A 10,897-nucleotide genomic window follows, 5' to 3' on the forward strand; every position below is an offset into this window, starting at 1 on the left:
TAACCCCGCTGAACAGGGAAAACTTCTGTGAAGTTTAGTATTACAAAGCTGTCAGATGCTCAGAGGGCACACTTGTGGTGAAAAGAAGTTGTCAGGGAACTTGAAAATTATCAACATGTCAGCCCAGAAGCCAATGTTTCTCGCTTCTCTTTTATTTGTTATTCTTCAGAGACTGGAATGCTGTATTTCAATACCACACAATTCAGTGCCTTCTAATTTTCTGTAACACGTACCACAGGCAACCCAGTGTATGCTTCACGGAAGCATCTCGTTTGTAAAAAAAACGTGATGTGGTTACAAGTAACAAAGGTCATGAGGCCTGTGTGTAACTGATCTTATTACGGCCAAAGTTCAAGACAAGGAGTACTCCTCCCGTCCATAAATGCAATCCGGAATCCCGCTCCCATTTTTCTTTAGAATCCCTAATTCCGGACTCCAAACTCGGGGACCAAATCCCGGATCCCGAAAACCCTATTGGGAAAATTTGGAAAAATGGCCGATTCTTAGGTCAACTTCCGAAGGCCAAAAAACTAGGAAATACAAGTCGCCCATAGGCCTAATTAGTATGTATCGAAAGATTAATTATCACAAATTTATTCTTTGCAAAAAACCTCTAATAAAGGCTTAGAATTAGAGTAAGGGAAGGAAAATTCCATTGACAGGAACAAGAAAAGGGTCTTCTTCCCCAATTCCTCACTTCCGCTCTAATTGAGATTGCCTCCACTATCCAATTGCCCACTCTGGACAGGATACCAGATCAGATCGGCTTCAGTGCACATAGATGCCAAGTGGGGTTTACATGTGTTCTCACCTATGTTTCCTAAGGTATCATAGTATGGTTCATTACCATTTTAATGAGGAAAGCAGATAACTTACATAACTTATGTTCTTATTTCTTGGGGCAATGCATGTAAAACCTTCCTTGATGAAATTCTTGTTCTTTAAAAGCGCGCATTGTGGCTCATATATTTTGCTGAAACAAATGACCATGCCATACCATTTTTGGTTAAAGCAAAAATATTACCAGTACAATTCTTGTATTATGAATCCGTTTGCAACCTTATGTTTGATATAAACGAGACTATTGCCCCAAGAAATATTTTGAATCTGCTTTCTCGAATTTCTAGTGTCTATTCCTATAAAACGCGTTCCTTTAGCTCTGATCATTTTTAAACAAAGGAATCTCGCATTAACATGATTAATGTCACTTGAAATGCTTTCTCGTGTGTTGGGGTCAAAATTTAGAACGGGATACCTGCAACTCTAAAAAAATTGCAAAGAAATCTTTTCAAGCATCCCTAAAAGAAACGTTATTTGATATACTTGAAACTGTAGACTCCTATATTGAAGTGGAAACGATAATTGATCAAATGAAAAACTGATCATCAATGATTCGGCTTTTCCCTCTTCATCTCTTTTCAATTGTAATATTAAATGATAATAAAAATTACATGTAATTTATTTTAATTTTGTTGCATGCATAGTCTTATTTAATTCTGCATATTATGTAAAGGTAAGTTTTTCCAATATGTTTGTAATTTATGGTGCTCGTTTTGTCCCGCCTCGGCTAGCTTAGTGGCTATTTGCGGGACAAGCCTTTCATACCATTCACTTTGTAAATAAATTGTTGTTATTGGTGTTAAGGATGTTGTTGTTGTTAGGGCACGGTAGGTTTAAGCCAAGTGGAAGCCCAAGAGCTATGGGCATGCCAAAGGAATTGCGGCAATTGGACGGTTTAGAATTATTTATTATAATCAAGCAATACCCCTAGGCACCGCAAAAGTAAGCAAGTAACCAGAATAAAGACTACTGAACAAGAGAAATAAATGGGGAAGAGAGCCCATCCCCCATAAATACCCCTTTAAAGTCTGCTACGAGCCTAGTGGCCCATCAGGCCGGCGCTTATCTCCGGTTACTGTAGGACCCTGTAGCATGAAGCGACTAGGAGTAGTTCTACTCCCCCCTGGATGGGATGCTAGTTCATCGCATGGTTACCCCCAGCATTAAATGTGCTGGTAACTATTTAAACACCTGGCTGAAGAGAGACACTGTGAGAGTAAAGTGTCTCGCCCAAGAACACAACACAAAGTTACGTACCCTTTACATACCCTTTTCCATAGGTAATATGTCTCAAGTTATTTTTAGATCGACTCCCACGCTGCACAGATCCCAAGGGGATTAGGCAACAGCCAATCGTATGGCAGGAATTTATTCTCCGAACGTGGGCTATCCACGTGGAACACATTCCCGCCATATGAATGGCTGTTGTCTAATCGCCTTGAGATATGTACAGCGTGGGAATCGGTCTTAAAATAACTTAAGACATATTGCCTATGGAAAAGGGTATGTATGCGGAATGCCCTCTCTTCCCCATTTATTTTCTCTTGTTATGAGTAATAATTATAGTAATAGTGTGTAATGGTAATCAAAATCCAAATGCAGTCTTATCCACTCTCGTTGATCCAGCGTGGAACAGGAAGTTGAATTTAACCTTAGATATGTGGACCTTAGATATCCTATTTTGATAATCCCCAATATTCTTGTGCATATGTTTGAGAGCCGACTGTTTTTAAGTCGTTGAATTCGAGATAAAATATAATACAAGCCTGATTATAAAGAAAAAACTGTGTATTGTAATGTCGTGTGTATATAAATTTGCTTCTTCAAAATGCCAAGTAGATAAGTGCCAGGAAATTCGGGTTTTTAATTTCTCTGTTGTCCTTCCCCGGATTCCTAGAAACGGACGCGTTCGATTCCGGATGAAGAGCGTGCGCGCGCGCGCTGATGACACCAACCGAATAACGCGCGCCTCGCGACAGACACGTGCTTAAAGATTCAAAATAACGATATTGTAGAGACTCAAAAGAAAATAAACGCGAGCAAGTGAAAAACAAAATAGAATTCCCGTTTCATTGGCGGATTTAGTGCGACCCGGCAAAAAACGACAACTTAGAAGCATACGTTTGTTTCATATTCACAATACGTACGGTAAGGGATGTTTTAGTTACAGGTCCCTGTATCGTCGCATCGTTGTAAATTAACTCTGTGATAGTGAAAGCTTTGGTATGGAACCTAAGGGTAGAAATCCAGTGAAAATGTTTGTAAATTTGTTGAAGTGCATTGGATAACACCTTATCGCCCTCACGATGGTCATATCCAATCCTTTACACCTATATTTCAGTGAATATGCAATGTAATTTTTTTTGAAGCTTGTATATTCTAACCGGTTAATGTTCGGAACCGTGTTTGCTCACTGGTGACAACGCAACAATGCAGTTAGTCAATAGTTTAACCCTGCCTTCAATGGCGAATGACCATTGACGGAATAAAGTGAGAAAAAGAACGATTTAATTTAAAAGCAATGATAACCGACGGTGACATGCACTGACCTTATTATATGGACGAGAGTGTTTTATCCAATAGACATAACTGACTAGAGTGTAATGTGAAGTGCTAGTTTTCTACCCCATATTATGAACCATGTGAGCGTTAGCCCTACTAATGGAAATGGGCCCACACATGGACAGAGAAAAACTCTGACCAAGGTAGGAATTAAAACCACGACGTTCGGGTTAGATCACCGCTGCTCTACCGACTAAGCTTCAAGGTCAGACGGGAGCAGGCCGTGGGAACTGAAGATCTTAAAGGCACGGAAATGGAAATGTACAAGTACAAGGAAGGATTACGTTTTTGCAAACGTTGGCCGTGTAGCACTTATATTTGAACAGACTTAACTGTAGTTTTCTACCCCATATGAACCATGGAGCGTTAGCTCTACTAAAGGAAATGGGCCCACACAAGGAGAGAGAAAAACTCTGAACAGGGTGGGAATTGAACCCACGACCTTCGGATTAGATCACCGCCGCTCTACCGACTGTGCTAAAAAGGTCAGACGGAAGGAGGTCTTGGGAACTGAAGATGTTAAAGTCACTGCAATGAAAATGAGCACTGTACTTTGGAACAGGCTTGACAACGAAGTAAGAATAAACAATTTGAAACGATTAATTAAGAGAATTCCCTCGCAATTTTACACATTTTAATTCATTAGTTCTTAATATAGGTAGTCTCTACAAATTTTTGTTCTAATATGAATCATGTATTTGTGGTTTTTATTACGACTTTAATTTTTTACTGTAATTTTTACCACGATATTTTTTTTAACTTAGAAATTACCACATCAGATACGCTGTAATTTTATATATCTTTATTATCTATTATTATTATTATTATTATTATTATTATTATTATTATTATTATTAACGATGAAATTATATATGAAATGGATCATATATGAACTGCGGATATGAAATCAAGTGAAGCTATGATCTTCGCAGTTATGAACGCAATTTTTGCAATTGCGTAAAGAAGCCTGAAAAATTCAGGACTTCAACGGAGTTTGAACCCGTGACCTCGCGATACCGGTGCGACGCTCTAACCAACTAAGCCATGAAACCACTGACGTTGGAAGCTGGTCATTTGTGGGTTCTAATGTTCCCGTGAGGAATGAATCAACGATGAAATGACATATGAAATGGATCATATATGAACTGCAGATATGAAATCAAGTGAAGCTATGATCTTGCGTTCATAACTGCGAAGATCATAGTTTGCACTTGATTATTATTATTATTATTATTATTATTATTATTATTATTATTATTATTATTATTATTATTATTATTATTTAAAACACTCGAAGAATCAATACGACCACTACAGCCAGGAACCAAATGGCGTATTTTTCGTTTGTAACACGAGTGGTCATATTGAGCAACGACGTCACGTTTCCCGCCTTTTTTTTGTTTGTATCAATACCCATTATTTGTATAAAACCCTGCTTTTCAATCTCATATATCCATATAATAAAAACAAAACCACACGTTAGCTCGAAGACAAGAATTTCATGTTCTCGTGGCAACATGTTCTTGCCACTCAAAAATGAAATTCAAGTCTTCTCGCCATCGTGTAATATCCTCTATAAAATACGTCCAATACTTATCTAATCCAGTTGTACCATATTTCTCAGATGAGCCATTACCAGCACAATATCAATGCCCCTCGCTTCCCTCCTGGGGTGCATATGTCCCACTTCAGTATGACAAACACAACTTTGATTGGACAAGATGTACAACAGCGACTATGGGAAAAGTACTGGAGACGGCAGTACCCAGTCTCGACTGCGTCGTACGACTCATACACCTACCTCTGGCCTCGTCCTGAAATGTGCTTTCATGGATATGCATACGGGACACCAAATATTTACCATCCAAGCTCGATGCCCAGTAGTTTTGATCAATTACACCATTTTGTCCGGCGGCGGTTTGAAAATCTTTCTAACTGTCGTGGAACTTCGCCCTGTTTGGCCTCGTACGGTGAACGAAATGCGAGGGTCGAGGTGTTAGAAGAAGGAAATAGTTGGACAACAAATAGAGATCAATACGGACTGAAGGAGCAAAGGCCTGTCAGCAATTTGATTCCAAAGGTAAACAATACGTATCTGCGTTTACTCCAAAACGAATGCAAACAAGTCACCTAAAGAAATTGTGGAAATCAGTATTCTCCCGGCAAACACTCTCATCAGAGAGATTTAGTAACACGATTACGTGAAACACGCGCGGACAGCAAAAGTGACCACGTGACCATGATTTTCCCGCCATTTTGCGCCTTTGCCAGTTGCCGCGGGCCGTAGTTTGCCGTTTTTTCGTGAAAGTGGACATTTCCGCGTTTGCGTATGCGTGGAAGTTTCCTCTTGTTTTTTTTTTTTTCTGCATAACAAGTTGTGTGTGGAATAAAAAGAACCCCAAAACCATTTTTTGGTCAAGTCACACGATAAAAAAATTTGATTTCAACGTTATAGACCGTTTATGACTGAGTCCTTAACGCGATTTTCTTCATGGACGCACGTTGACTCTCTGTTCACTCACAAAACAGCTTAATCGAAATTCGCAAAATTTGTCAGGTAATGATTTTCATTTCATATAGCGTCCGTTCTACAAACAATGTTTAAAAGATTCCGACTTTTTGGTTTTGTTAATTAAATATTCGAGATTAACAGAATCCAGTCCGAGTTGCTTTGGGTCACGCGAAGATAAAGTCACAAAACGGCACGTTATTGTCGTTTCGCGTAAACCTGATGCTAAATCTCTCTTAAGAAACGACGGCGGCTATGACAGCGATTTCGTTAGAAAGCAAGAATATGATTGGTTCAAAAAGGAAAAATAATCGTGCTGCACGTGCGGCACGTGTTTTGTCCATTCTTTGCCGTGCTCTCCAAAACAATCACGTGAAAGAACCAATTGCCGATTGAAGGTTGCCTACTACGTGAGCACATAACAGTGAATCGTTTATTCTCTGTCAAACCCAGTAATAGGATATTGCGCCCATATTGTACAAAGTGAACAAGGTGGTATAATCGCTATTCATTAGCATACCTTAGAGTTGTATTTTTAAGTGAGTATTTTATTCCCGTAGCCTTCGTCATTTCTTAAACTCTCCACTAGGTTATAGGGCATATTCCTGGGGAATTCATTCGGAAAATTTGAAGAATCAGAAAAGCAAATAATTCAAGGCCTGAGACGCACTTGTTTGAGCGGTCTCTCCCATTGGTTTTAGGAACAATGGAACATGGCTAATTTGACGGAACATAAACAATTTTAGGGAGCAAAAGGCTGGGAACAGGTTTGAAGTAATTTCGGGAACGAGGGAACACAAGCAAATTTTTAAAGGGAACAAAAGAACAAAGACCCCCTTGGGAGGGACTCGTGTTTAAACTAGTAATAATTTTCACTACATCTGCCCCCTGCCTAAGATAGTATGAATGGCAGTTGAGACATGTTTAAATTATGTGCTCAACATGTCGCCCCTGTTTCCGATTTGCGTCTGACACTTGAAATCGTCGCTCGCCCCTGTTTCTGATTTGTGTCCGGACAAGATAAATTTCTGAGCCAGGCAACTCGATTTTCATCAGATGTGCTTCAGTGTTTGATTTTCAATTGCTAACCCGAACAATACCAATCCCACTGCCACTTGCACGCCCTCAGTTTTAAGCATGCAATACCGATACCACCTTGCGCGCCCGGTTGAGCAAATCGAGAATGATTCCTCCTACAATATCCACCAATTTATACTTTTTTTTTTTTTTATGAGGGGACTTCTAGGTTGACTCCTCGGGCTTTGGCTCTGGGCCAAAACCCTGAGGATGCAACAACAGATGTTTTAGACATTTTTCTTTGTAAGGTATGACCCACCAAAGGGTGAAAAGGGGGGTAAGCAGTTCTTAATTCTTTCAAGAATATCAATATTTCCAGTGAAGTGAGACAAACAATGAAAATTTTGTTTGGCAATGGAAGAATGTTAGAAGATAACCAAGAAGCGCAATCGATCTCTGAGAGTCTCATTTGAACCCTCAACCTAAGAACTAAGCCGCTTCCTCTCCTTCTGTCTTACATACACCCTTGAAATCAAGAGCAACGTGAACAATAGACCTTTTCGGCTTGTACGTTTTGTTTTCCCAATACAGATCATGTGATAATACTCAGGAAGTTTGGTCTTTTGCTTTGTTCATTAAAAAGAGTGCATGCAGACATATTCGTGCTTGCATGCACTCTTTTTAATGAACAAAACAAAGGACCAAGCCTCCTGAGTATTATCACATGATCTGTATTGGGAAAACAAAATGTACAAGCCGAAAAGGTCTATTACGAACTGCAATAGGAAACTCTTTATGATTAGAAAATAAACCATATTTTAAGTTTCCAGTAATTCAGGATTAGCCGCAGGATTAGGATTAGCCAGGATTAGAAACAGAGTTAATCAGGGTTTGAACAACTGTGCCCTGATATTTTAGTATCCTTTCGACCGTTGCCTAGCAACTATTTTATCATCCTGTTCACAAGCGCACATCAATAGTTTTACCTCTCATCGAACCTTTCGGATTGGTCTTTGTTATATTTTAAATTTCATCTTTTAGACGGTAGACCCTGTAACAGATGACTTAGACTGGAAGACATTTGGTCCAGATCTTGCCGATGGAATTGCTGTTAGCATATTGGATAGCTTTGGTCTTGATCTGCCCGTTTTAGATACCTCAACTGTGCAATCTGTGTTAGGAGAGCTTGATCAAAATTTAACTCCACCAAAAGATCAAATTCAAAATAAGGGCAAAGAGGAGTATTTCCAAAACATCCAAGGCTTGATCGAAGACGAGGTTCAAGAACCTACTTTCAGGAGGTGTCTTCAGTTTGAACGCGATACCAATCATCACAGGAAAACCGAAAATGTCGAACATGGAGAAGAAACTACCAGTACAGTTTGTGAGACCAAAATTCATAAATCTTTAATGGGCAAACAATTAGCAAAGATAGATTCTGAGGACGATGTCCAAGGCCCTGAGAAATTACTTCAAACAAACTCTCAATATTCCAATATTCCAAGTTCACCACAACCTCCGGATCAAATTCAACAAAGTGCCAGTGAAAATATAATTGACTCCCCGCTGGAACAGCCTCTTCAAAGAAACGGAGAAAGGAATCTTAAGAAGCAGAAAAACGAAGCAGGCCGGAAAATCAATGCAACATTGAACAATGGAAGTATTAACGCTGAAGACAGTGACAAATTCACCATAAAACAGTTATGTCCAAAGGATGGTAAATATGCACAAAGAAGTGAAGCGGGTAACGGGTCAACTGATCAAACAGGAAAACAATTTTGTTCCCTCGATGAGTCGAAAGTGGACAAAAAGAAATTTTCCCAGGACTTTGAAACTGATCTGAACACAAACCTTTATAAAAGTGACTCTCAAATTTTGATGCGGTCGTCCGATGATGAAGCTGAAGTTTCATCATCTATTCCAGACACTCTGGGTGCAGGAAGGGTTCAACGCACACAAACACAGTCAGAGAATTCCTCATTCGTCTTAAACACGACTTCAATGACTATGAAAAAAGAAAAATCTGCTGCAGATCAAAGGAACAAAAGTACGTTGATATTAACACCAGATGAAGAATGCAGGTCTGAAGCAACACTTCTTGACAACAACTCGAATGAAAGCTTCACGAATAAAATTATTTAAAATGAGAGAGGGTCCGTTAATCGTAAGTTCACACCAAGTGGCAAACTAACTTGTAGCAAAGAGACTGAGGGAACAAATTCTTAAGATCAACTAGCTAAAGGTCAGCGCAAACAAATAAAACTTTTCAAATTTGCTCTTGTGAATTACGGTAGAATTAATCGAAGTGTGTGGAAAGTAATAAAAAAGACCACTAATTGAGGTACAAATTCATTTAATTTTAGTCTTTTCGTGTACAAATTAAAAGGAAATTTATTGTCCAGAGGAAATAAATGGATTTATGCTGAGTATGACATGCTTAGTTAGTTATTTCCCATGTTGCAATTTGCGCATTTCTGTCATTTTTTCTAGATCATTCACCATTTGTGCAAGCTAAGCGGAGCCTGATTCAACAGAGTCAAATCAATTTTCCCTCCCAATCCTCCCCATTTTTATTTTCTTGTGGATAGCGTGTGTCGCCTCACCTTTGCTGGGATCATGTCTTCTATATTTGGGTATTTCCTAGGTTACCATGCTGATTGCAATAAACAGCCTAGCCCATCAGGGCTTGGCCAAAATGTCCCAAACATATGTGGTATTATTTGTGTCCCAGCAAACGGAGTTCGCCTAGAGCAATGCCTTGGCAACAATATCAGTCAGACTGTATGGAAGCATAAGTATGTATACATATATATTTTTTAAACGTAGTCAAAGAAAAGCTCAAAGGATCTCCCATACTGGGTCATAATAATATAATCATGAAACTATGTAATACTCCAAATTTGCAATATTGTGATACAGAAGTCCTAGATACATAAAAATTGAGTCGTGTACTGTATTTACATGTTTCGAGCACTGGCTATCACAGTGTTTAAGAAATAACCGATAAACAAAATAAAAATCATAATAACATATTTCAATCCGATGTCGAAACAATACAATCGGCAAATACGAGCATTGCTTGCCTGAATCAAAAATGACCCGGCGAAAGTGCCGCGAAGAATTGAAAATGTGCGGGCGCCATTTATTCCATAAGGTCGTCCGCCTTGCGGAGGAATTTTTGACGAAACGAAACCGTAATCAAATGCGAGAAACGCTTTGGAGCAACTGAGACAGTCTCCTTGGACAGTAAGCAGTAATGCGCTTGTTAAGTTCAACTCGCCTAAAATGCCTGGGCGGATTGATTTGCAATGGAGTGTAATGCCATGTACTTGCAGTTCAACATGTGAATTTCCCCTCACGACAATTACCCTAACCCCTCACGACAATCCCGACACTTAAAATCTAAAAAAATCTTAATTCTAACATAGCCACACTTTCCTGCCTGAAGTAGATCCTCTCCCGGAATTAATTAATATTCTCAATACAAATCCGTGCTTGAAGCTGATTGGTCGAGTGAGTAACTGTGCCTAGTTTCCCCGTGATCTGCAACGGCTTGCGACAAAATCGGCGATATGTTCGCGTCGCGTTGCAAACAGACATCAGGGTGTTTAAGAAACGGCGACGGTTACGGCAACGACAACGCGCGCTTCAAAACATGACTGTCAATGGTTAAAAGAGAAAAAAAATCGCACGGCACACGTTTTTGCACGACGTGAAAACACCAAATTCGAGGTTTTGACGACATCGTAAGAGTACAAAGGTAAACCTTTTATTCTTCATTTTTACCTTGAAACCGCTCGTAGCCCACATTATACAACGAGAATAAGTTGGAAAAATCGCGAAATACTTACTATGGAGCAAAGTTATGTTTTGAAGTGCAGACGTTTCCGTTGCCGTCGCCGTCGTCGATCTGCTTAAAGTTCTAATCTGTTCGTCCTCCACTTCTGCGGCTCGTGGTCTGGTTGATCA

The 10,897-nt window shown here is 39.5% G+C and overlaps 1 protein-coding gene across 7 annotated transcripts in view; it reads right to left on the reverse strand.

Moving 5' to 3' along the window:
- Positions 1–9,264: 9,264 nt before the first annotated feature.
- Positions 9,265–10,897, reverse strand: part of LOC138045493 (uncharacterized) — a 22,261-nt gene continuing 20,628 nt past the window's right edge. For all 7 annotated transcript variants that reach the window (XM_068892015.1, XM_068892017.1, XM_068892014.1 and 4 more), the window contains one exon: positions 9,265–10,897. This exon is cut by the window's right edge and continues 1,030 nt beyond it. The gene's annotated coding sequence lies outside the window, so the exon portion shown is untranslated.

Source organism: Montipora capricornis, chromosome 4 (assembly GCF_036669925.1).
Source record: "Montipora capricornis isolate CH-2021 chromosome 4, ASM3666992v2, whole genome shotgun sequence".
In the NCBI taxonomy this organism is placed as follows: Eukaryota; Metazoa; Cnidaria; class Anthozoa; order Scleractinia; family Acroporidae; genus Montipora; species Montipora capricornis.